The following is a 26,643-nucleotide window of genomic DNA, read 5'->3' as shown; positions in this document are numbered from 1 at the left end:
GTGCTCAGTGCTTAGCACTGCTTTCATTGTGTCCCATAAGTTCGGGTATGTTGTGCCTCCATTTTCACTGAATTCTAGAAAGTCTTTAATTTATTTCTTTATTTCATCCCTGACCCAGCGGTCATTGAGAATGGAGTTTTTCAGTTTCCGTGACTTTGTAGGCTCTCTGTTGTTTCTGTTGTTCAATCCCAGCTTTAATCCATGGTGGTCTGATAAGGTACAAGGGGTTATTTCCATTTTATTGTGTCTGTTGAGGCTTGCTTTATGACCATATGTAAGGTCAATTTTGTAGAAGTTCTGTGTATTGGGTGAAATGTTCTGTTCATATCAGTTAGGCACATTTGATTCATGACATATGTTAGTTTCATTATGTTATGTTGAGTTTCTGTCTTGATGCTCTGTCCGTTGGTGAGAATAGGGTGATGAAGTATCCCACTGTGAATGTGTGTTTTTTGTGTATGATTTAAGCTTTAATAATGTTTCTTTTATGAATGTGAGTGCCTTGGCACTTGGGCCATAGATGTTAAGAATTAAGGCCTTATCTAGATATATTTTTCCTTTAATAAGAATGAAGTGCCATTACCTATTTCTTTCGATTAATTTTACTTGAAAGTCTATTTTTTTCCTTTATTAATTTATTCTTGTTACATCTCAATCCTCCCATTCTTCCTTCCCTCCTCTTTTCCCCTTATTCCCCTCCCCTATGACTGAAAGTCTATTTTACTAGATATTACAATGGCTACACCAACTTACTTATTGGGTCTATTTGCTTTGAAAACTTTTTTTTCATCCTTTCATCCTGAGATAATTTTTACCTTTACTTCTGTGGTGTGTTTCATTTATGCAGCAGAATTATGGAGCCTGTTTTTGTATCCACACATTCCATCAGCCTATGCCTTTTTATTAAGGAGTTGAGGCCATTGATTTATGTTGAGAGATATTAATGACTAATGATTGTTAATTCCTGTTATTTTGATATTGGTAGTGGTGGTGGTGGTAGTAGTAGTAGTATGTGTGTGTGTGTGTGGTGTGTGTGTGTGTGTGTGTGTGTGTGTGTGTGTTTAAATACAAGCTGATGATTCTATTTTGTGATGCTATTAAATGTGTATATATTTTGGGGTGACCACTTAGCATTTGATAATCTATCAGGGAGCTTATTCAGGAAGAAATCTGATCGTCATTCTCTTACCAGTCATTCACTAACTGTAGGTGAGTTCTTTTGAGATTCTCTCCAGAAACTAATTTGTTATTCTTGGAAGAGAACTTGATTGACTTGAAGGCAGAGAAAATGCAGAAGGAACATTAGGAAACTTGCACATTGGTAAACCAAGCACTAATGAAGTTCAGAAGAAAGGATAGAAATTGTAAGAGTGCCAAAGATTGTTATAATGAGATGTGCCCAATGAATGATGCTTTCCAGTGTCCAGAATTATGTTGAGTATTGGTTAGGCTTTGAACTTGTCTGGCCAATTGCAGTATCAGCCGAGGGAAAATAAATAGAAATTCCATCAGGAGTTGTCCAAGGCCTGTGGGGAGGTTTATCTTCTCAATCTCTAAGGCTGTTATACTGTGAATGTAACTTTTATTTAAGACAACATAAAGAGATAATTGTCCCTGTTCATAACAAAGATTTGTGTTAGCTGTCCAGTTATCTGCAGTTATGAAGCATGTCTAGGCTAATTCAGTGAAATTACTGCCTGCTCCATCAATAATTTTATGATACATGAGCTTTTATTCATGAAAAACTAAATACTGTGCAGACAATGGAAAGAAAGGTAAATCAGGGTTGAAGACAGGAAGGCAGGTAAGGGGTTATGTTCTTAATCTGCATTGTGGAGTGACCCTTAATAGGCTCCTGTGTTTGAACTCTTGGTGGCAAGCTGAGGGTGCCTTTTAGAAATGTAGAACTTTTCAAAGGTGAAGCCCTGCCTGCTGACCTTTGTATCTTGCTCAAGGTTTTATTTACCCTATTTGTGCCTCTGTCACACTGCTGTCCCCACCACTGCTTCTGCTGCTGCTGCAGCTGCAGCTGCTGTCATTGCTGTTATTCTATGATAAAATTAAAACCTAAATTTATTGTAGATTGAAGAGCAATGGCTCCCCAGAAGTCCTGCAGAGATGCAGTGGTCAACTGGCACTGCTTGGCCCTTCCATGCATACTAAGAACCTGCCAATTCTCCAGTGTGAAGGCAACCATTGTTCCAGTACCCAGACTGAATCATAAAAGGCAAGCTACTGAAGATCCATTTATTTAGTATATATTTTGGTTCATTCACTTTGTTGCTCTAGAAAATTCTGACTAAATCACAGCAGGAGGAGGTAGACTGGTAATACAATAGAGAGGGGGAGATGGGTAAGAAAAGTGAAAAAGATATAGGGGTCAGAGGAGATGAGAAGAGGGCCAGGCTTATGCATTTGGTGGAGACTGACTGGAAGACTAGTATCTAATTAGAGTTAAGGGGACAATATGAAAACAGAAAGTCACTGACCTAGTATCACTAGGGAATCCAGGGGAAGGCTGAGGAAGAACTATTATAGCATATCCTGAGATGTAAGTACAATGTTAAACTCATGGAAATATAAAAATCAGTTTTAAAAGCAGTTGTGAAGAGATACAAAACACCTCCATGAGAAATAACAATAGCTGTAGAGCCTGAGGATGTGAACAGAATGCTTACTATTCATATAATTTCTGCCATAGCTATGTGTCTTTAAGACCACCATTTGGAGGCTGAGACTGATGAATGTTAGGAAATCCTGGCTTACAAGGTTAGCCAAAATGGCAAGTTTCAAGTTCACTTCACTGATAGACCCAATGGTGAGTAAGGTAGAGAGTGATAGAGCAGAACAGTGACTTTTTTGGCCTCCACACAATGGGTGTGCCCACAGATACTTGTATACATATAGTAGCACACCCATATACACTCCCAAACACCTAGGTATGAAGAAAGAACTGGGTACACTTGTGAATTTTTAACACAGCAATACTAATTTGAGAAATGACATACAAAATATGTTGTATTGATTTATCAGCATACCTGAACATGATAGATGCCATTCTTTGGCATTTACCATGCACTAATCAATGAAAATTGATGGTCTTATCAAGCTTTCAGTCCTGAATTTTGACTGTTTACAAGGTACCAAAAGGAAGTTCTAAAAAGTTAACAATGGCCTAATACAATTTTGATCTTCATGTTCTACAATTAAGACCTGCCAACCGTTATGTATCTACAAGTGCAGTAGTGTGTTGATAGTTCCAGTATCAAGTAGCCATTTCAGACTGGATCAGAAGTTTGTTCAATGGGAGGCAATGTGTGTTTGACACTGTAAACCTTCTAGGAACCCTATGACTTTCTAGGTCATGTGATCTACTACCAATACTTAGCTAAATGGAAATGTAGTTAATATGTCTTCTAAATACTTGTGTTTATATTCACGGACTAGAGAAACTCTTAGTTTTAGTTAGAGAAGCCTCATTTATCAGTGGGTACCAATTAAGGCATAGGCTCATAAATCCTTAAAGTTCTGAGAACAAGAGAATACTAAGTGTTCATTCCTATGTAGGATATCTATATATCTCAAACCAAAGTTTTTTGCATCATAGTAGAGAAGGAATAGTAAGAATGAGACAGCAATCAGATTGGGAGAACCAATATATAATGCTGCCCTCTTCATGCCTTTGCAAGCATGCATGCACATACAGCAGCTGAGACGATCTTCAAAGACTTGCACACCAGAAGGTAATGACACAAGAAATGAAAGCTTGGATGCTCTAAAAGAAGGAAGTCAACAAGTATAAGAAGAAGGAATGTGGAGAGAAATAAGATACAAACTATATTGTATATAGTACTGGTTGAAATTTTAAATTTTAAAATAGCACTAGGTATGTTGGTTGGTGGTAAAATGTTTGCTTAGTATTTATGTGACTTTAATTTCAATTACTAAAAGCACACACAAACACATACATACTGGGACATTTGATAACACCTTATCATCAAAATAATTCTCTTCAGGGAGAAGTGTATATATGCTTATATAATATTTATCACTACTCTGTCATACGACAGGAGTCATAGAGAGCCCATTCTTACCAATACAGATTAGTTGATGATTTTAGTTCATTTCCTAACTTTATGATTGGAGACTTTAATCTCCTTTCATGTACTAATTCATAAAATGTGTTATAGAAAATGGTAAAATAATTATATATTTGTAATTTTAATGTAAGTGCTTATTACCTTGATTTGGTGTTTATATGGTACATAGTTATTGAACTGTCATATAGCAGGCCATAAATGTATATTATTAAGATAAAAGCATATAAAAGAAAAAATAAAAAATCATATCTAATGTAAAGAAAAAATTCAAACTCAAAATTATACATATTGTTCACAAAAGTATTTTTCCAATCAGCATTAGGTAAAAGGTTTTATACTTTTATTTAATGCCCACAACATAAATAATATTACAGAGAAATGACTCTAAATTACACTAAGACCAGTATTTATCCTAACATATCAATTACCATGCTTTAAACATTTTAACTCATAGTTAAGTCAAAAAAAGTCATATAAATTGAAGATCTATGTAAATATAAGGGAAAAATAATGACCTCTAAAACCGTATGTGTTTTGTAGCTTCCTCTTTGGATATATGTACAAAGGATTTACAAGATTCTTCCTGTAAGTGGATGTAGCCTTTCTTTTGTTGTATACTATGTTCTTATGAATGCAAATGCACTAACTAACATTGATGAATGAGGGACAAATTATCTGTTCTTCCTATTGCATTTATTTGCCTAGAGGCCTCATAATTAATAATCTCTATATCTTAATAAGACACGTGTCATATTAAACTATTTGGAAACTACTTTATTGTTACATATCTGTATGTAATTTATTGTTCATATTTATTTCTAACTGTTGAATCTTTTAATTTTCTCAAATTTTTCCATTTTCAATAGTTTAAAGTGTAAGGTAGCAATACTATGTAGAAGTTAGTCAAGTTAATGGTTGATCTTACTACAGCTCAGAATTTCTCTAAATTAACATTGTATTCTGTACAATTGTCTCAAACTAATAATGGTTTACTTGCCATTGAATCATACCCAAAAATGATATGAACTTAAGTTTTACATAGTCTCATGTGAAGGTTAAAGAAAAACAAGAAAGATAAAGTTTCACAAGTCGGCTAACAAGATCTCTGAAAATATTGACATATTTTTAGCCAAGGATCAGTAGTGTTTCCAATGCAAATAGTACATTCTGTGCTCCTGGGCATGATAACATAATCTGTCAACAAACCTAAACTAAAAAAAAAAATAAAATAAATGAGCCAGAAGAAGAAGAAGAAGAAGAAGGAAGAAGAAGGAGGAGGAGGAGGAGGAGGAGGAAAGAAAGAAAGAAAGAAAGAAAGAAAGAAAGAAAGAAAGAAAGAAAGAAAACCTTAATGAAAGCATATTATAGGATGGGAGCCACTTATCTCAGTACAAAAAGGAGAGGAGTAGGGAGTCCTTTCTTGTTGTGTCTAAATTTCTGAATGTAATTCCATCTCTATCACATCTTGTCATTATCAACTTAAAACACCTATCTAGACCTAAAAACATCTTTACCTCTAAACAACTAAGCTTCATTGTAAAACTAAGCTACCTGGTCTTCGACTTCACCAGAGACTTTAGAAGGAATAAACTTGATTTCCTGAGTATGCCAGGAGTGCAGGTTAGTAGCTTCCAAAAGAGAAAATGACAGAGACAGTTTTCCACCTGAATAGCCACCCAAAACTCTCCATTATGTGGAGAATCTTCTTCTGCCTTGTGGTCCAATATATCTGACAGACATATTTATGAGACAGGAACTGTTGAGGACTTGCTTATCCTGCCTTGGCAGAATTTGGCCATCGACTCTACCTGCATCCAAACTTGCCCAATTTTAGGCAGAATTCTGTCTGTGGTAGAAATGACGGCATTTTGATCAGTGGCTTGTTTGCCATATTTGAGCCATTTTCATAAGTAGGTTCTTTGATGCTCATAATCATCTTTGAGGTAGGCAGGGTGTTGCTAGGAGTTAACCTGTCTCATTTTCAGTGAATCTTTAAAATAATAAAAACATTTTAAAAGGTCATATTCTGTATGTCTCTGAGGTTTTTGAAGACCTTATCTAACTGTCCTACCTTATTTTTCCATAGAATCATATCTATCTGCCACACCTAAAATGTATATTCTTGTGATAAAAGTAGACTAGCAATTGACATGACCATGATTCTATCAAGCAACAATTAACTTGTATAACTTATTTATCCTAAACAGCTTGCAACAACACTTTCAAAGCACTGGAAGTAAACCTTGCATTATTATTGAGTTATATGGGTACAATATCTCATATTATAGTGTATATGTATATATATATTCTTACATTTGAATTCTATACCACTCTATCTAGAATTAAACTTATTTTGCATCTATATACAAAATTCTATACCAGTGAATTAAAAACCTTTTGAGTGAAAATTGAGGCATTATGTTGAACAGTAGATTCACTAATCTACCTTTTGTTCTATCTTCCCTATATATTTATATATTCCTCCTCTTTCTTTTCAACTCCTTTCTCCAAACCTAAGAACGTAAGATAAAAGAAAAAAGAGGCATCACTAAGTCTAACCTTCTTTTCTCTACATATAAGACCTATAACAAATTGTAACCAGCTTCCATTGATTATAAACCCTCTATAGCCAAAGAAATCAAACAAAAATCTACCCCATGCCCCCTTAAAAGAAATGGGGCATCATTCTCTTAAGGTTTCTTACAGCTGTTTGGGATGAATAATACCTTCATAGGGGCCCAAATAAAATTAGGGTAATGGTTAAACAAACTAAGAATGGCATTTGTGATCCAGTTTCTAAATGTTGAGGAATTCAAGGCTTACTTAGAGTTCTGAGTGGATCAGTCTGAAATGCTGGACCAATTGGAATTGGAAGCCTTCTTTAAGGCTGAGAAGCTTCTGTAAGGCAGGTGACACTGTCAAGAGAACAAAGCGACAGCCTACAGACTGGGAAAAGATCTTCACCGACTCTTCATCTGACAAAGGTCTAATATCCAAAATATATAAAGAATTTAAGAAATTAAACACCACCAAACCAAATAACCCAATAGAGAAATGGAGCGCAGAGCTAAACAGAGAATTCTCAACAGAGGAATATCAAATGGCTGAGAAACACTTAAAGAAATGCTTGACCTCCTTAGTCATCAGAGAAATGCAAATCAAAACGACACTGAGATTCCATCTTACACCCATCAGAATGGCTAAGATCAATAACTCAACTGACACCTCATGCTGGCGAGGGTGTGGAGAAATAGGAACACTCCTGCATTGCTGGTGGGAATGCAAACTAGTACAACCACTTTGGAAAGCTATCTGGTGCTTTCTCAGAAAAATGGGAATAGGGCTTCCTCAAGACCCAGCTATTCCACTCCTTGGAATATACCCAGAGGATGTACTACTACACAACAGGGACATATGCTCAACCATGTTCATAGCTGCCTTATTCATAATAGCCAGAACTTGGAAACAACCTACGTGTCCCTCTATAGAAGAATGGATAAAGAAACTGTGGTACATTTACACTATGGAATACTACTCAGCTATTAAAAACAAGGAATTTCCAAAATTTGTGGACAAATGGATTGAACTAGAAATTGTCATAATGAGTGAGTTCACACAGAAGCAAAAAGAGCTAAATGGTATATACTCACTTATATCGAGACACTAGTCCAAGGTGTACGTCCCCATAAAAAACTGTACCTACCAGAATAGTGGGTAAGAGGGGAGGACATCCTATTGAAACTTTAGGTGTGAGAAGCCTGGGAGAAAGAGGAAATGGAAGGACCCAGTGGGTCCTGGAAAACTACAGGCAAGTCTGGGCCCTGGGGCCCTCCGCAAACTGTGGCAACAGCCAAGGAAAAAATAGGCAGTAAAAACCTTGAACCCCTACCCGGACTAGCCGATGGACATTCTCCACTGTTGAGTGGAGAAGGAGATCTAACTTTCACACAAACTCTGGTGCCCCATATTTGAACATGTCCCTTGGACGGAGATGCCTGGTGGCACGCAGAGGAAAAATAAGAGGTCACCAAGGAGAGACTTGATACCGTATGAGCATATTCAGGGGGAGGAGGTCCCCCTCAGACACAGACTTAGGGGAGGGGAGGGGAGTAGGGGGGAAGTGGGAGGAAGGGAGGAATGGGAGGATACATGGGATGGGCTAACAACTGAGATGTAATATGTATAAATTAATAAAAATGTATTTAAAAAAATAAAATAAAATAAAATAAAATAAAATAAAATAAAAATAAAAAAAATAAAGTGTCCTGGGAGGTGTCTTGTTCTGATGAGGAACAGCAATTGAAGCACTTGGTCCCGGAACATGAAGGAGACAGGATATATGATACAGGATCAGTATCCAGCATGCTGAGAGGAATGCATCCTGTCAGGTCCGATCCAGTGTCAGTGTCTGCTTTTTTTGTTTTGAAAGCATATAATTTCTCACAAGCATTATACAGAATTATGTGTTTAAGGTATGTGTGATGCACAGAACAATCAAGGCTGGTTTTCTGCTCTTTGTATTAGCAGAGAAAAAAAAGGCATCTGTAAATCTTCATTCATGCCATATGAATAGTACTCCTTGTAACCTCTTCCTCTGTAGCAAGGTTGTCCTGCCAGGAGGAAGTGATCTGAATTCGGTGGCTAGAGTGCATGTCTGAAGTAGTCCATACTCCCCATGTTTCAGGATCCACAAGGAGACTGTGCTGCTACATCTGAGAAAACAGTCTGGGTCCTCATCGTACATGATCCTTGGTTGAGGTTTCAGTCTCTGTGTTGTAGTGTAGTTGTCCTGTATCATGTGCCTAATATCTGCTTATGAGTGAATATATAATACATGTCTTTTGGGGTCTGGGTTACCTTATTCAGGATTTGATCCTTTCTGGTTACATCCATTTGCCTGCAGATTTCAAGATTTCCTTGCTTTTAATAGCTGAGTAGTATTTCATTGTGCAAATGTACCACAGTTTCATCATGTATTCTTTCGTTGAGGGACATCTAGGTTGTTTCCAGATTCTGGCTATTACAAATAAAGCCACTGTGAACATACTTGAGCAAATGTCCTTGTTGTATGGTGGACCAGCTTTCAGGTATATTCCTAGGAGTGATATGTCTGGGTCCTGAGGTAGAGTTATTCCTAATTTCCCAAGAAAGCACCAGATTGATTTCCAAAGTGGTTGTACAAGTTTGAACTCCCACCAGCAATGGAGGAGTATTCTGCTTTCTCCACATCCTCCCCCACATGTGTTGTCACCTGAGTTTTTGATCTTAGCCATTGGGATAGGTGTAAGATGGAATCTCAGAGTCATTTTGAATTGCATTTCCCTGATAACTAGGGATGTTGAGCATTTCTTAAAGTGTTTCTTAGCCATTCAATATTCCTCTGTTGAGAATTCTCTGTTTAGTTCTGTACCCCATTTTTAATTGGATTATTTGGTTTGGTGGTGTTTAATTTATATTCTTTCATTTTTATACAATGCCATGGTACACCATTTTGTCAAAACTTGACCTTTATTTGTAGGTGTGGTAGTTTCTGCTTAGCTCCAATTAGTACTTCTATATTCAAAAATTAGAATTATTATTGATTTTATTTCTCATTAGTTTCATTTGACACTTCACTCTATTTTCTAAAATGAATTTACAAAGCAGAAGATATGTTTATAGTATGCTGTTAGATTGCCAGTGAAACTATAGATATCTGAGTCTAACTGAAGCATACACTTTGATTCATTAGGTCCGTGTTTATGTGGATGCAGTCATTAACCACATGTGTGGAGGAGGAGGTGGTGAAGGAAGAAGCAGCACCTGTGGAAGTTACTACAATGCTAATGAAAGAGACTTCCCATCAGTTCTATACTGTGCTTGGGATTTTAATGATGCAAAATGCGATGGAAATATTGGCTCCTACCAGGATGCATAACAGGTAATGAGAAAATTACTGATGAAAATACAGAACCATCCCTGCTTTTTGGTATACAGAGGATTTTTTTTTATCAAGATACATTGGACATTTCATTCAGATTCTAAAAGATATGGTTACTAAGAAAGTATGCTGAAAAATTGAAATGAAAAAATGTTCACTATTTTTGCTACATTTATTTTATAAGAATATACCCAAATAAAAGATAAAATGCAGATAGTTTTGAAAGCTTAGATTTCTTCATTATGTAAATATTACGGGATAGAAAAATTATTATTAGCAGCATAATTCAATGTTTTAAAACTTTTGCAAGAACTGGGTTATATTTTCAGCATTGGGGCAGTGTACTTACTTAAAAATAACAGAGGGAAAGAGAGACATAGAGATAGATAGATAGATAGATAGATAGATAGATAGATAGATAGATAGATAGAGATAGGGAGAGTGAGAGAACCATCCAGCATACTAATCAATTTTTATCTCTGATATCCTTTACAATAGTAAATATTTTAAATTGTGTGTTCAGATTAAAACATCCATACTTCCCCATGACCTGAGTAAAGACAGTATGAAACATCCACTTGTAAATGAGTGAGTGACTGAGTGATGAAATTGATTTTCAGACCAGAGATGACTTTTTACAAATTAACAATTTTTAAAAACCACAACAGGTCAGAGATTGTCATCTGTCTGGCCTTCTGGATCTTGCACTTGAGAAAGATTATGTTCATACCAAGATAGCTGACTATATGAACCATCTCATTGACATCGGTGTAGCAGGGTTCCGACTTGATGCTGCTAAGCACATGTGGCCTGGAGACATTAAGGCAATTTGGATAAACTGCATTACCTAAATACAAAATGGTTCTCTCAAGGAAGCATATCTTTATTTTATCAAACAGTAAATCAAAATATATGTTCTTTTTATGTTTGAGATTATAATTTTTATTTTATAGCATATAATTTTTCTCACATAATATATCCTGATTACGTTTTCCCCTTTTTCTACTACTTCCATTTCTATCCAATCTTATTTCTATGAGAGTCCATTCAATTTCTTTGTCTCTTTAGAAATGAAAAGACTTCTGCAAGATGGAGCAAAATATAACAAAATAAAATATAGTATGATAATCCAAAATCTATGATGGTAAAATTGTTCAAGAGTTACAAAGATAAGAAAATTAGTACATTAATCAGAGATTTAATTATTTGTATGCACAGAAATAACATAAAACATGAAACCACAAGCCATACTATAGATAACACACACGTTGTTGAGATTAAATTTTAATTATTACATTTCTACCTTCCCTTTCCTTCTTCCAATCTTTTCATATACTTCTCCAAATTTCCCTTCAAGTTGTTGTCCTGTTTTTTCCTGTATTGTTATTATATGCACACACATATGCACACATTGTATGTACATACATACATACATGCATACATACATACATAATACATGTACCTAAATATAACCGAGTTAGTCCTTCTATTTCTACACATACATATTTTTCAGGGCTTGCTGGTTAATACTGTACAAACAATTCATGTGTGCTTTCTTAAGGAAATTCTTTTGTAGGGGTGAGTCCTTGCTGTCTTTGCTTAAAATACTATTATTTTGAAGAAACAGAAAACATTACTTATTGCAAATAGCACTCTGTTATCTATAAGAGTATTTCTCTTACTTGTAGATAACAAATTTAGGATTTTTTCCTACTAGTAGGTACTAGACAGTCCAATTGTCATCAATCTATGTTTTAATTTCCTGGATTTCATTACACAAGACAGTGAAATCATAAAGGTTGTTGTCTGAAGACAGACTTACTGTGATTTCTCCCATGTTATTAGAGTTGTATGTGTCTAAGGAAAACTTATGAAGTGTTTCTATGCTTCAATAATGCCAATAGAAATATACTGAGATAATGCCTTTGGTACTCTGTTTCCTTGAAAAGTTCATAGGCACTTCTAGTGTTGATCTGAAAATAAGTGATATATTAGTGTCAATTCGTGAATTTTCCCTTCTGTCAGCCATCCTAGAGGATAAGAAATAATGTTGTAATTTAGTTTCTTTAATATTGTGCCATATAGTTTTACACACATGGATATATACATGTTCCTAATATCATTGATTTAGTGATATATTGGTGCACAAAATCTAGTCATAAAGAAAACCATCCGAAACTTTTGAAATTAAAAAAGTTATTATAAAGATTATTAAATGATATTATATATCAAGAATATACTTTAAAGCCATATTAAAAATGACAGCTGTCCCAATGTTTTTCCTAGGTAATTTATCTGGGTGGTGAGGCAGTTAAAAGGTTAAAAGTAGTGAGTACTATGGAAATGGTCATGTGACAGAATTTAACTATGGAGCAGAACTCGGCACAGTTATCTGCATGAATATGGAGAGAAGATGTCTTATTTAATGTAAATATACACCATTTTTTTCATTTGATCTATGTTGGTTATTTTGTCATTTGGCATCAATAAGTTATACCTTCATCTATTGTCACTTACAACTGTGTTGTTCTAATAAACAACTATGAATAGTTAATTATTAGTTAGACTAATTGTTTCTCAAACATCAATTACTCCTCCTTTTCATTTGAGTGTCATCATGACTTAGCCTTTGAAATACAATGTAAAAGTTACTGATTTTTGTTTATTTGTGATGAGTGTGTTAGATCTCAGGAATATTTACATATGGCCTACTAAAGTTATATTATTATTATAATAATTGCTGGATTCATAAATTATCTTTAGAATGTGTCAACACTATGGAACTTCTATATGTTATATCATAAATTACTTGGAAAGTATGAATATTTGTATTATACCAATATTTAGCATATATTCTTTACTTCTTATGCCTATTTGAATTATAATATAATGAATAATATAAAATATTTAAGACCAAAAATTGTGCTCTGTGACCCAAATATAAATAAAGTTTCCGTGTATATTATGATAGATCATTATATTACATATATATGTGTAATATTATGTACATAAAAGTTAAACTTCTTACAAATTTGCCATTTATTTAGATAACTGAGGCAGACATGTGTAATGTTAATCTAAGCAAAGTGAAAAACTGCCCTTTTTAAATGTAGGAACTGGGGAGAAGGTTGGGGTATGGTGCCTTCTGACAAAGCCCTTGTGTTTGTGGACAACTATGGTAATCAGCGAGGACATGGTGCTGGAAGAGCATCCATTTTGACATTCTTGGATGGCAGGTAGGACATCTGGTGCTGTGCTGTAGTGTCCTTAATGATAATGATAGATTATATAATTCTGCTCTCATACCAATTTTGGAACTTTTAGAATGTATAAAATGGCTGTTGGATTCATGTTGGCTCATCTTTATTGATTCACAAGAGTAATGTCAAGTTACGGCTGGCAAATAAATTTCCAGGGTGGAAAAGTAAGTCTTGGAATTGTTCAAAGTGTGATTTATTCTACAGAAGAAAGTCATTCTGTGTTAATTTAACATGAAATTATAGCATATGATACATATTATTAGGTGTTTATTCACTACATTTTTGTAAACTAAGGACATTGAAGATATAACTGATGATAAAAAGTAAGAGCAAATTACTGCAAACTGGTATGTGTGACAAAGCCCTGCCTCATAGAGTAGTCATGAGATCATGCCTGTTGATACCATAGAGAATGTCAAGCCCTTTCTGGTCATGCTACAACAAATATCATCCTATGTAAAATATACTTATCATGGGTTTTTATGAAATAAGAAAGCATCTAATTTGAAGTTAACTAAAGTATATTTAGTTATATTTACAATATGAAAATTGTAGTACAGTGATTTGCTGATAAGTCTATGAGTTGTTAGTAATATAAGAAATATATGAGAATGTGTTGGGTAAGTGTAAACAATTTCAATTTTATACTAAAAACTAAGACTATCAAATATCTAAAAGGTTGTGTGAAGTCTTTTAGTTATTTACTGAAATAAATTTTACTCTGGAATAAGTTTCCTGTGTAGAATGAACAGCTTATTTTTCTGAAATATATTGAAGTTTTTGCCATCATAAAATATGCATCTATAATTTCTTCCACTTAGTAAGAAAAGTCTGGATATTTTATTAGTACATTATCAGGAGGTAGTAAGAATCAACTATTATTAATTGTAAACTGTTATGTTAAAGATATTTTCACAGATGTTCTTTAATGTTTATGGTAGCCAAGAGCTACCTCTTTGTGTTTTGAATAAATTGAGGCACCTGCATGTAATGTGTATTATGGTGGAGATATTTTAGGGAATAAGCAGGGCCTGTTATTTAATGTTAGTGCTTCTCACTCTAATTTTCTTGTTTAAGTCACATTGGAGAGTGTTAGTGATACTGAACATAAAACTGAGAGGTTTAAAATATGTTTCTCACGTTTTAAATATGGCCATAGAGAACCTGAGTTTCACAGGAGTTAAGGAGTCTGAAGGTCTGTAAAACACTGAAGACTTTAGGTTAAAATTAGAGACAGCAGAGATAGAATTAGCACAATGGGCTTGGCTTTAATTTTCTCTAATGGAAAGAATTAGGCAGACATAGCATTCAAATGACCTGGTTGCTTTGAAAATTCAGGATCAGAATGACTGGTGTGGACCACCTAATAACCATGGCGCAACCAAAAAAGTGACCATTAATGCAGACAGCACTTGTGGCAGTGACTGGGTCTGTGAGCATCGGTGGCATCAAATAAGGTAGGATTTTCCACTGTAAATTTTGTCTAATAAGAAAGTTGCTTAACCTATTATTTTAAATTGTATGGCATTTAAGGGCACCAGAATTTTATATGACATTGTGTTCTTAGGAACATGGTGGCCTTCAGAAATGTAGTCAATGGTCAGCCTTTTGCAAACTGGTGGGAAAATGGCAGCAACCAAGTAGCTTTTGTCAGAGGAAACAGGGGATTCATTGTCTTCAACAATGACGACTGGTGAGTGCATATCACTTAAAGCAGGTGTTCCATACAACCTATTATTTGTATCCTTCTTTTCCTTTTCTGTTCACTTATATTTTCCTTACATGAAAAATATTTTTCCTAATGGATTTAAGATACAAAAAGTAGAATGAAATTATAGGAGGCAAAAAGGCCCTTGGCTTCCATTCTTCATTTAAATTTTCCCTTTTGAAATCTTTCACCACATTTTTAGTATGGCAGTGACACACCTTCCTATGTAGATCCTCATTTGGCAGTTTTCACAGAGCACACACACAAATAGTAAAGCTTAATATATGAGCTTAGTATCATTTAAACAATATATAGTATTAGGATTGCAGTAGTTTCCCCCACTACTATGAATATCACTTATAGTTTTTATCCAATTTACTTAAATGTATTCTTTAATTTTCTATCACTTGAGATATATTAATAGAATTTGTGTACTTGCACCTGGTCTATAATTTTCTGCAGGCAAATTTTAATCTGGCTTATAAAACTAACTTTATTGAATGTTCATCTCCTGCACATCTCTGAGTTTTTCTTTAATTATTTCCTCATCTGTTGAACTGTGACTCAAAGCTACAAGTGAGCTATCTAAATCCAAAGTCGGCTTCTAATTCCATTGACAACATCTTAGCAAACATCATGTTTTTAATGGGCAAAACCAAACATGTAAGGAACGGCACACACCTCTGTTTGTGGAAAGAGCTCGTGACTAGTTGCTCAGGAGAACTAGAATCATGTCTGATAGTCTCTGTTCTGATACCAACTATGTATATCTCCATTGATGCAACAGATTCCTGTATTTAATTCTAGACAAGCTTTTTGTGATACCATGTAATTTAGAGACTTTTAAAGAAATAATGCTATTAACAAGTTTAAAGTCTTAATAGTTAGTTCTAGATGAGGACAGCCTTGACAGAACATTGGCCATCAGAGGAGAGCTTTGCCGTTGAGCTCCATTCTGATCTCTATCATGTTGTCTGTTAACAGTCAATACAGACTGATTACTTAACAAGCATATTGAAAGATGCCTTTGATGTAGAGAGTTGTATCATCTACACTACCCAGACTTGCTGTTTGGGTTTTGTCACTGAGTATCTCAGGCTTAGTGTTCCACAGTACAGATTGTTCTATTGATAACAGATCTTTCGGCACTTGTTCAAATTTAAAGTAAACACTGACTTATTTTCAGGTCTCTGTCAACAACTTTACAGACTGGTCTTCCTGCCGGCACTTCCTGTGATGTCATTTCAGGAGATAAAATAGATGGCAATGGTACTGGAGTTAAAGTTCAAGTTGGCAGTGATGGCAAAGCTCATTTTTCTATTAGTAACTCTGCTGAGGACCCATTTATTGCAATGCTGAGTCAAAATTGTAAGAGTCAAAATAAAAACATATAGAGAGAGCATCAATCAAGTGTGTGTGTTTTTTTTCTGTATGTACTTTCTGATTTTCTTTTATTTCTTTATAGTCAGGTGTGTATGAGTGATGTGTATGTATGTGTGAGAGAGGGTGCTCTGGCATGTAGGCAGGATGTTTGAGGCAGTCCTGTACTGTGGCCTTTTCTCTCTCTGTTTTTCCATGCACTCTTTGGACCATACTTAATTCATCAGTGTTGCCTAGAAAGAACTTTCACCTGCTGTCTCGCAGCACAAATATGCCTTAACTATTAATGTTTTTTCTTTCAATAAAGCTATAAACAATCAACTTGAAAAGTGCAAAAACACATAAATCCTACATGCAATTATTAGATAGCATTTTTAATACAATTTTAATACAAAAAAACATACAATTTTTAATATGTGTTAACAGAAAACTTTAAATTATTTACATAAAAATTCACAAGTCTCTGAATGGTCTCTGAAAGATATATTTTTACTCTTAACATCCTTTTTTCATATACTCCTATATTTTAGAGTTCATGTTTTGATTAAAAATATTTCTTCATAATTTTATATAACTTACGTGGGTATATGTATATATATATGTAATGTAAATGTATTACACATTATAACTCCATTATGCTCTCTTATCTTCTTCCTTTCCTTTTTTTCCATTCTCTTCCGATACCTCCATCCTTGCATACACATAACCCGTTCAAGTACTTTTATTATACATGACACTTACGTAGATTGCTTGCATGAATATTGCTGCAAGGCTACTTATTAGATGAAGAGCAAGTCACCAGGGTTTAAACCACTTAAAAATAGGATTTCCTATTCCCCAGTGTTATGAATATTTATTTTAAAATTTTTACTTATTCTTTTTGAGTTTTACATCATTCATCCCAGCCCTGCCAATCTCCCTATACCATCATATCCACCCTTTACCCTTGCAACCTCCCCTACAAAATAAAAAAAATTCTCACAAACCAAACAAGCAAAACCCAGCATAAAAATATTTTATCATGGAAGCTGTAGTGTGTCACAGGTGTCCCAAAGCATATCACTCTCTTACCTCCTCTTCACTTGCAAATGTTCACTGTAGGGAGTACTGGTCTGGTTAGAGATCTTTGGCTTCTGTGACAGCATCAATACTGGATCCTCATGAATCTACTGCCCATCCTACTGTAGTTGCTCTCCGTAATGGAATTCCTGCAACTTTGAGTCATCAGGACTGGCCTTTTCACATCAACCATTTGCAGATGAAATACATTTTGAAGTGGGCCAACTAACAGACCTTAAGCTGGGCTTGGGAGATATCTGACATGGTCAGCTTTCCTGCTTTATCTCATCTGCACCACCAGCGTGAGCTCTCCAGAACTGCTCCAGCTAGGCCACCCAATGCCACCCTTAGCAGGATCTAGGGTCAAGTCTCCTGCTCTGATGCCCTTGGGCTGGCTCTTCTGAACCACTCTTCCAGATCCAGATCCAGGTACAGGCCCACTCTCCTCAGTGCTCCAGTCTGAGACGGGCTATGCAGGGTCTTCCATTGCCACACCCTCAAAGCCAGCGCCAGTGTGCTACTAAGGCAAGGTGCAGGGCCTGCTCTCCTGAGTGCGGCAACTAGTAAGAGGCAGGACTAGAATTCCCACTCTCATAAATCACTGGGACTGACCCACGTGCCCTCTCAACCAGGACAAGCCCAGGGGAGGTTCAGGGCCTGCCCTCTGGAGTGCTGCAGCTTGCCAGGGACAGAATAATTCACCAGCTATCATGACACTTGGTGTGGCAGCTCTTCTGACTTGTGCAGGTGGTGACAATAAGGCTTGAGGTGGAGTGAGTGGAATCAACCCATATACCTACATCCCCTCATGGTAGAGGAGTGACAGGACAGCTGTTGCATGTCAACTCCACTGTGCTTCCTGGGTGAGGTACAGGGTCTTCCCTCCCAGTTGCTGCCACTGGTGAGAGATGAGGCCAGCTCTCCAGAGCACTGCAGTCAATGAGTAGCAGTGCCAGGTCCACACAGACCATGGACATCCATCCAAGTGGGCCCTGGAAGGTTAGCACAACTAGAGACAAATCCATGGTAATATGAGACATGGACACAGACACCACCAACCTCTACTACTGCATAGCCATGGACTCACACATGGCCCCCAGAGGCATCTCAGGCAGAAACCTCATCATGATACCATGGATTGGGCTGGCCACTCACAACATGCAACATCTCTCAACCCTGGAGTCTCCAGTTCCATCTCTCTTCATAATGCTGAAGATGTTTACATCTGACCACCACAGACTAGCACACTGTGGAGGCTTTCTGCCACAGACTGGCCATGTACTGGTGGGACATGGGTGACATGATTCATCTCTGCTGCATGGCATAGACAGCAAGCAGGTTTCGAAGGCCTTTGCGTGCCATATGCCAGATCTGTGGGTTGGCATGATGATCCACAGTTCCTGTCTTTACCTTCCAGCATTGCAGTGCATGATGGTAAGCAAGAATCTGTGTGTCTCAGGCCTTCCCTGGCCAGGCAGGTATCTTTCTCTGCCTGCACCATATGGCATGGAGGTAAGGCAGATCTCTGTCTGTCTTTGGCCTCTCCTGCTGCACTGCCTGCACACAAATTTGAGTTTTGTGTGTCCTGTGCATAAAACAGCTTTGCCCACCAAGCCAGGAATCAAACTAGGATGAATACAGAACTGTCATCTGCTCTGTCCCTGACTGATATATAAGAGCAACACCAACAACAAGGTGTCTCTTGTCCATTACCACTGGGTGGGATGGCTATTCTTGGTTGTCAACTTGACTACATCTGGAATTAAGTAAAACCCAAATTCTGGGCATAATAGTTTGGGGTTTTGTTTTGCTTTTCATTTTTTTTTAGTTAAAATTATTTGAAGTGGGAAGGGCAGTCTTTAACCTGGATAATTTGAGGTGTTAAGATTCACACATTCCAGTGTCATGGAAGAAGGAACCTTTTGGTCTTGGCCTCCTTCTCCATGCTCTTGGTGGCAAGTCTATTCCTTCACTAGAATTAGAGTCTGTATCTTTGGTATTCTAACATATATTGAAGGTCATCTAAGACATATATTCTTGTGGAATGAACAATTACTCAATTCAGACCTTCCCTTGGTAGACAGCCATTATTAGATATATCTGGACCACAGCCTTTAAGCCCCACTAATCCCTGTTGTATACAGATAGATTCATTTTATCATTCCTGAACCTCTGCAGAACCCTGACCAATATGCCCAGTAGGAATGAATAGTTAGTAAACCTTCATGAATACATGGAGCTGCAGAGGATGTAAACGTGTTTTTGTTTTTATCCCAAGTGTGAAATGTGAAACCAACTTGTGTGAGGGAGTGTGGAAGAGTCTTTCTGCTGGAAACAGACTTGTGAGAGAACAGTTGGTGTTTTTCCACTACAGAGTTATCTTCCCTGGAAGGGGCATGGTCTTTGCCAACTGATAAACATTCTAGTACAGACTCTGAGAGGACATATATAGATGAGCCCCAAAGCAAGAGGCTTGGTTTTGATGTTGTTGTTATTGTTGTTTTGTATTTGTATTTTTTTTTGTTTTGGCATTTTGGCTTTGGCATTGCTTGTTATTTTTTGACTATTCATAGCACCACTTCGAGATGCTCCTAGAGAGAACGTCTATAGAGGACTCTTTGAGGTTCAGATTCCTGTTATTACAGTTGAAGTCACCTTTGCTGAGTTGTTGGTTTGCTGTTTAATGGGTCTACTGGAATCCTAAAGACAGAGTGGAATCACTCCAAGGAACCGAATCCAAAATGGTCTGCTTGTGTTTCCATTAACCTCCTCTCTCCCTCTTATCTAGGGTAGGTGGGTTGGAAGGAAGGTATAAGCATCAGAGAATCCCAAGTAAGGTAGGTTTGAAAATGTTCAAAGCCTACATAGGATCTCAGAACCTTCTGCCTCATCCACAGTGGAATATTGCTATCCCTAGGGTTCTGCATGACTCTTGCAGACAAACACTAATGCTGTGACTTCATGGGTGCAACTTCTACATCCTGTCAACATGAATGGATGTTAAAGTACTCCTTCCCATTTTCAGAATCTTTCATTATTTACATCACCACTTCCTTTACTGCTTTAAGGCTTTGAACGGGTTATAGAGATCTTCCTTTAAGGCATGAGTACTTAGTAGTCACTTAATTTAGCCTTTTCATCAGTTATGACCCTCAGAATTAGCTGTCATCAACAGTAAGGATAAATTTCACTGACCCATAGGGGTAAAATAAATAAATTAGGCCTTTTAGCTCCCACTTATAAAGCTCCTTTTGTGCTCCCATATATTTTGGATAGATGTTATTTCACTGGAGGATGGTAGACTTATCAGGGCAACGTTAGTAAGGAAAACAAACATTTTATTCCTAAACATAGATTACTGGACAATTCTCCCTGAATATGTAGAAACATTAAGAAGGTCATTGGATACTATGTGAAGTAGGCAAAGCAACAGTAGGACATTCTACCCAATATATCTTCCTGTGAATTGATTCTAAAATTCAATCACAAAAGTGTTAGGAATGTGTTAACAGTCATACAATATAAAATTTTAAATTAAATTAAATTAGCAGAGTTTTCCAATCCTCTTTTTTCATTGCTTATTCTTGAAAAAAGGCACTTTAATTCTTAAATTTATGTATATGAATATATACACAAATAATTATATTATCTACCTATCTATGTAATCTATCATTGTTATATATGTTGAAATGGATAAACACAATTTGCTCTGTTTATTGAATATAACTTGTATACTTATGGTTTCAGGGCTAGCCACTTGGCACTAAATTGCCCATTATCATGATGACTGTTGGGAAGTTATTTCTCATGCTGTTAACATTTCTTAGTTGTCTAAAGTTGTTTATTTAGGAGTAGATCCTCTGTGATTTCTCTCTTCCATGTTAGAATGCCTATTGCTTTGTATTTTTTTCAAGTATTGTTAAAGAGTTTATATTTTTTAGCTATTATGAGGAAAATTACCCCATAGTTTCTAGAACACAGTCTCACAGCAGATTGTGAAGATCCCTGGCTCTAACATGTTTCCACTCACTCTTACAACATGTTCTTTGGCTTGAAGGCTGACTTTGTGTTGTAGCTATATCAATTGGTGGAGGGCTCCACAGAATCAATCACTATTCTCTGCATTTTAACTAGTATATTTTTCTGTAATGGTCTCTTCTGTTGCAGAGAAAATTATTCTTTATGAGAGGTGAAATCTACATTGATCTGTGGGCATGAGGATGACTATTTACAATGTGGTCAGGAATTTTGCTGTTTTATTAAACTGGTGGTAGTAGATTGTTTTCTAAGGGACCATTGAGCCTATAATACTTCAACAAGTGGATATGCTTCCTATACCAGGCATGATTTACCTCCTTTTGATGAGCTCTTAATTCCAATTGGAGAGCTCTTCTGCACCAGGCACATCTTCCCTTCCATTTATGTACTGCTTTTCACAGTGTCTAAAGCAATGTTATCTTTCTTGATGACTTTTCTCACCTCCCACTCTACAGACTGTCACGCACAGTCCAGCACTCTGGATACTGATCAGCAGCGAAGGAGTTTTAAACTCAGCTCCAGTTTGATTTTTTTTTAAATTGTATATAAACCCTGACATCTTCTTCAACATGTTGCTAGCTAGTTATCACGGACAAAGAAGAAAATTGAACTAGCATATAGTATATAGGTCATTGAGGTAACTGAGAGATTTTAAGAAATTTTGTTATACCAGGCAGCAGCCTTTCTTTAATATTATTATGCTTTTGAGGCAATATTAAGTTGCTCATACAGCTCAGTAGCAGATTTAAATATGTTTTTTGTTTTGGCCCCAAGTGTGGGATGTGAAACAGGCTTACTTGAAGGTGTATGGTGTTTGTCCGCTGGAAACAAATCTATGAGAGGAAACATGGTGTTTGTTCACTAGCAGAGGAACTGCCTCTTGAGAGGCCATGGTCTTTGCTAGCTGAGAAACATCCTAGTATAAATTCTGAGGCTGGACTTATTGGTTCTTGCATAGTTCTGATAATGGTGAAGTATAACCAAAGCTAGTTGTAATTTGCGTTCCTTCATTTCTAAGGACATTGAAACAATTGCTCATATTTATTATATCTTATATTTTCAATTGAAAATAAACTATTCTCTCACACAATAAATTTCAACTACAATTTCCTCTCCCTATACTCCTGTCAACTCCACCCTTATCTTCTTCCTTTCTCAATACTACTTCCCCTCATTTTTCCTTCATAAAAGAGAAGAGCTCCAAGGGAGAAGAACTAAATATGATAAAACAAAAACAATAAGGCAAGAAAACGCTGTCAGTGACCAGCATTACAGCAGGTTTCTGACATTGAGGACAAATGCATGTTGTTGGCAAGATTGAAGATAGCGGCCATTAGTTGACATTGAAGCAGGTGGCCCCAAATAGCTGGTTTTATTTATACAGTCACAAACCTGCTGTCCTGAACAGCATTATTACTGTCTTTTTATGTGAAGAAATCATAACATCAGCATTACAAAAGTCCCATTATTGCAAAAGCCACATCTGTTCCCTCAGTAGGTTCTCTTCCTGTTTCTTCCTTCTCTGGGTCAATCACTCCTCAACTTTATTTTGCACTATAAAGCACAATTTCAGAAATCCAAACAGTCTAGTCAGGCATGTGCTTTGGGCATGAGAACATACCCAACTGGCAGAAAATGTGTTTACACAGTTGTGAGAGATGAGTATGAGTCCATCCTACTCTGTCTTTGAAATTGCAATCTAAAGTTAGACTTCTAACCCAGTCATCAAATAGCACCTCTTTTTCATAATTCTTTTTAAATTGCAGACAAAGATGTACTCATTGTACCAAGCACCCATCAATTATGTATACCATATCTCCAAGAACCATTTTCAATTTTCTGTTGATCATACACAGCTTCCTCAGAACAGTTAGGCAAGCAAAACTTATTGCTCTCTACAACTGTTACAGGCTTACTCAGTGTGACTGTAGCTGTTTCTCTAAAGACATAATTACATGTACCCAATTGCCCAGTTTTAATGGTCACATCTGGAAGGTCAGTAAAGTTGGAGGGAGGGGGTTATACCACTAGAAAGAGTTTTGAGAAAAACATAGAACAATCTACAGAGATTTCAGCCTTTGTAGGCAAAGCTCCTGCCTTGCCCTTCACCAGCAAAGTGAAACTAAAAGTCACTATGAGTACAAATAGTATAGCAAAAGTAAGGCTTCTAGAACAGACAATCTAGGTAATAAGCAGAGAGGCCACCAAAATTCACCAAAAGGTCCTTGCCATGTAGGAAGGGATTTCCCTGGACCTTGCCACCTGGAGTCCATCAGAGAAGCACTCATAAGCCAATCCCTGCAGATGCTGCATGGCCACCTCCCCCAACCTCCTCATATTCATGATGGGCACAGCAATGCAGTAGGAGAAAGAGAGTCTCAAGAGCAGGCAAAAGAGTCAAAGACATACTTACTCTCCCAGTTAGGAGTTCCACAAAAATACCAAAATAACAGCTAAAACATATAGACCAGGCAACCTGGTGCTTGCTGCTTTAGTCGCTATGAGCCCATGTGAGTACTGTTTCGCTGATTCAGTGGACCATGTTCTCCTAATGTCTTTCATCCCCTCTGACTCCTACAATACTCCCACCTTCTCGTCTGCAGGTTCCTTGAGTTCTGAAAAGGGGGCCCCAATGAAGATCTTTAGTTTACTCTTTCTCTGAATAATGTCTAACAGTGGGTCTTTGCACCTGGTCACATATGCTGCCAGAGGAATCTTATCTGATGACTAGACAAGGTGCTAATATATGAGTACAACAGAATATGATTTGACTCTATTATTATTATTATTATTATTATTATTATTATTATTATTATTATTATTATTATTATATATCCAGTCTTCAATTCCTGGCCATACAGAAAGTGTAGAACATGGGCTCCCTATTGAGTCATGGGCTTCAAGTTAAAGCAGAGATTGGTTGGACACTCCCGTAAAATCTGCAGCGCAATTTATCAGCACATCTTGCAGCAGGACAGATTGTAGGTCAATTGTTGTGTGGCTGGCTTGCTGTGCTGTCTGTATATCAGGGTATAGATTCATTTTCTGCCACAGGGCTCATTTTAGCAACATTTTCTTCCAACTTAGTGCTTCTGTATTTTAAAATCATCTTCCCATAAGACTTACTTTTTCCATTCTTTTCTTTTAGTTGCTGTTGTTCTGGAACTACTGTGGGCCCTTTTCCACCGTAGCATCACCCCTGGGAGCCTCTGTGGCACTCTCAGACTCATAGGGTCTCTGTGGTGGTGCTGAGCTTGGGACTCAGAAACTGCCATCTCTGTTTTCTACTACTATCCTCAAGGGTCAGACTGATGCCTAGCTATAGATGGCCAACACAAAAATAACTCTATGGCATTGTTGAAAGTTTTCTCTTGTGTTTTGTCCTCACATGCGTGCATGTGTGTGTGTGTGTGTGTGTGTGTTTTCTTTGGCTCATTTTTTCCTGTTGTTTTATTCTATTTTTATTTTATTTCATTCAGTTGTTTCTTAGATGCATGTTTTTTTCCTAAGGATAGACATAAAAGGAGTTGATCCAGACAGGAGAATAAGGTAAGAGAACTGAGAGGAATAGGGTTAGTGGAGCCATAATTTCAATATTTTATATGAAAAAATAACCTTAAATGCAATGTTATAAAGGTAATATAGGCCCTTAAGGAGGAAATTAATAAAACCCCTTGATGAAATACAGTAAAATACAATCAAACAGGTAGAGGCCTTTAAAGAAGAAAAAATAAAGACATACTGGGAAATACAATAAAGCAGGTGAAGGAAGTTAATAAAATGGTTAAACACCTGAAAATGAAAGTAGAAGCAATAAAGAAAACACAAACTCAGGGAATTCTCTTGATGGAAAACCTAGGAAACAGAACAGGAACAACAGAGGCAAGCATCACTGATGCAATACAAGGGAAGGAAAAGAGAATCCCCAGCATAGAAGAAATTAATATAGCAATCAAAGAAATTATTAAATGTAAAAAATCCTGACCCAAAACACCCATGAAATATGAGATACTATAAAAGTCATAACTTAAGAATAATAGAAATAGAATAATGTAAAGAGTCCCAGCTTTAAGGACCAAGAAATATTTTTAACAAAATTATGGAAGAAAATAGACCCTACCTAAAGAAAGAGATGCCTATCTACATACAAGAATGCCAATTAGTTTAGACAAGAAAAGAAAATTCTCTTGCCAAACAGTAATCAAAACACCAAAGCTACAAAATAAAGAAAGACTTTTTAAAACTTCAAGGAAAAAGGTCAAGTAACTTACAAAGACTGACATATTAGAATTATACCTGACTTCTCAGAAATACTCTCAAAGCTGGAGTGACTTGGACATATATCTTGTAGCCTCTAAGAGATCACAAAAGCCACCTTAGACTATTATACTCAACAAGACTCTCAATTGCCATAGATGTAAAAAATAAGATATTCCAAGACAAAACCACATTTAAACAATATCTACCAGCAAATCACACACCTACAGAAAGTACTAGATGGAAATCTCCAACCCAGATGGGTTAACTACATCCAAGAGAACAAACAAAATAAATAATTCAACACCAACAAAAACAAGAGAAACACACACACACACACACACACACACACACACACACACACACACATTAACACAAACAACAAAAAATAATAAAAATTACAATAGTTGGTCATTAGTATCTCTCAACAATGAATTTCCTTCCCTAGTAAAAGGACACAGAATAACAGAATAGATGTGAACGCAGTAGCCACCATTCTACCACATACATGAAACACATCTCAACAACAAAGATAGACATTGCCTCAGAGTAAAGGGCTGGATAAAGAAATTCCAAGAAAACAGACCCAAGAAGAAAGCTAGAACACCCATTCTAATATTTAATATGCTAGCATTTCAACTATAATTAATCAAAAGAAAAAGGAAGGGCACTTTATATTCATTCATCAAAGGAAAAATCCACTTCTCAATTCTGATTTTCTAAGGCTCAAATGCAAGGGTGCTTGCAGTTGTAAAAGAAACATTACTAAAGCTTAAATAACACATCAAATCCAACACATTAATAGGAGGACCCTTCAACACCCCTCCCTCACCAAATGGGCAGGTCATTGAGACAGAAACTAAAGGGAAAAATAATTATACTAACTGACACTATGAATCACATGAACCTAACAGATATGTA

General features: G+C 36.5%; 1 pseudogene across 1 annotated transcript; it reads left to right on the top strand.

Annotated features, from left to right (window-relative positions):
* Positions 1-8,775: 8,775 nt before the first annotated feature.
* Positions 8,776-20,131, top strand: LOC311582489 (pancreatic alpha-amylase 2a5-like; annotated as a pseudogene). Its single transcript has 10 exons — positions 8,776-8,838; positions 9,832-10,020; positions 10,689-10,918; positions 12,307-12,447; positions 13,134-13,256; positions 13,345-13,444; positions 14,619-14,737; positions 14,848-14,973; positions 16,175-16,356; positions 20,001-20,131. The product of its transcript is annotated as a pancreatic alpha-amylase 2a5-like (transcript).
* Positions 20,132-26,643: the final 6,512 nt, after the last annotated feature.

This window comes from Acomys minous (genome assembly GCF_964271855.1).
Source record: "Acomys minous genome assembly, chromosome: 14".
Classification (NCBI taxonomy): Eukaryota; Metazoa; Chordata; class Mammalia; order Rodentia; family Muridae; genus Acomys; species Acomys minous.
The sequence above is the reverse complement of the archived record's forward strand: the minus strand, read 5'-3'. Positions and strand labels throughout refer to the sequence as shown.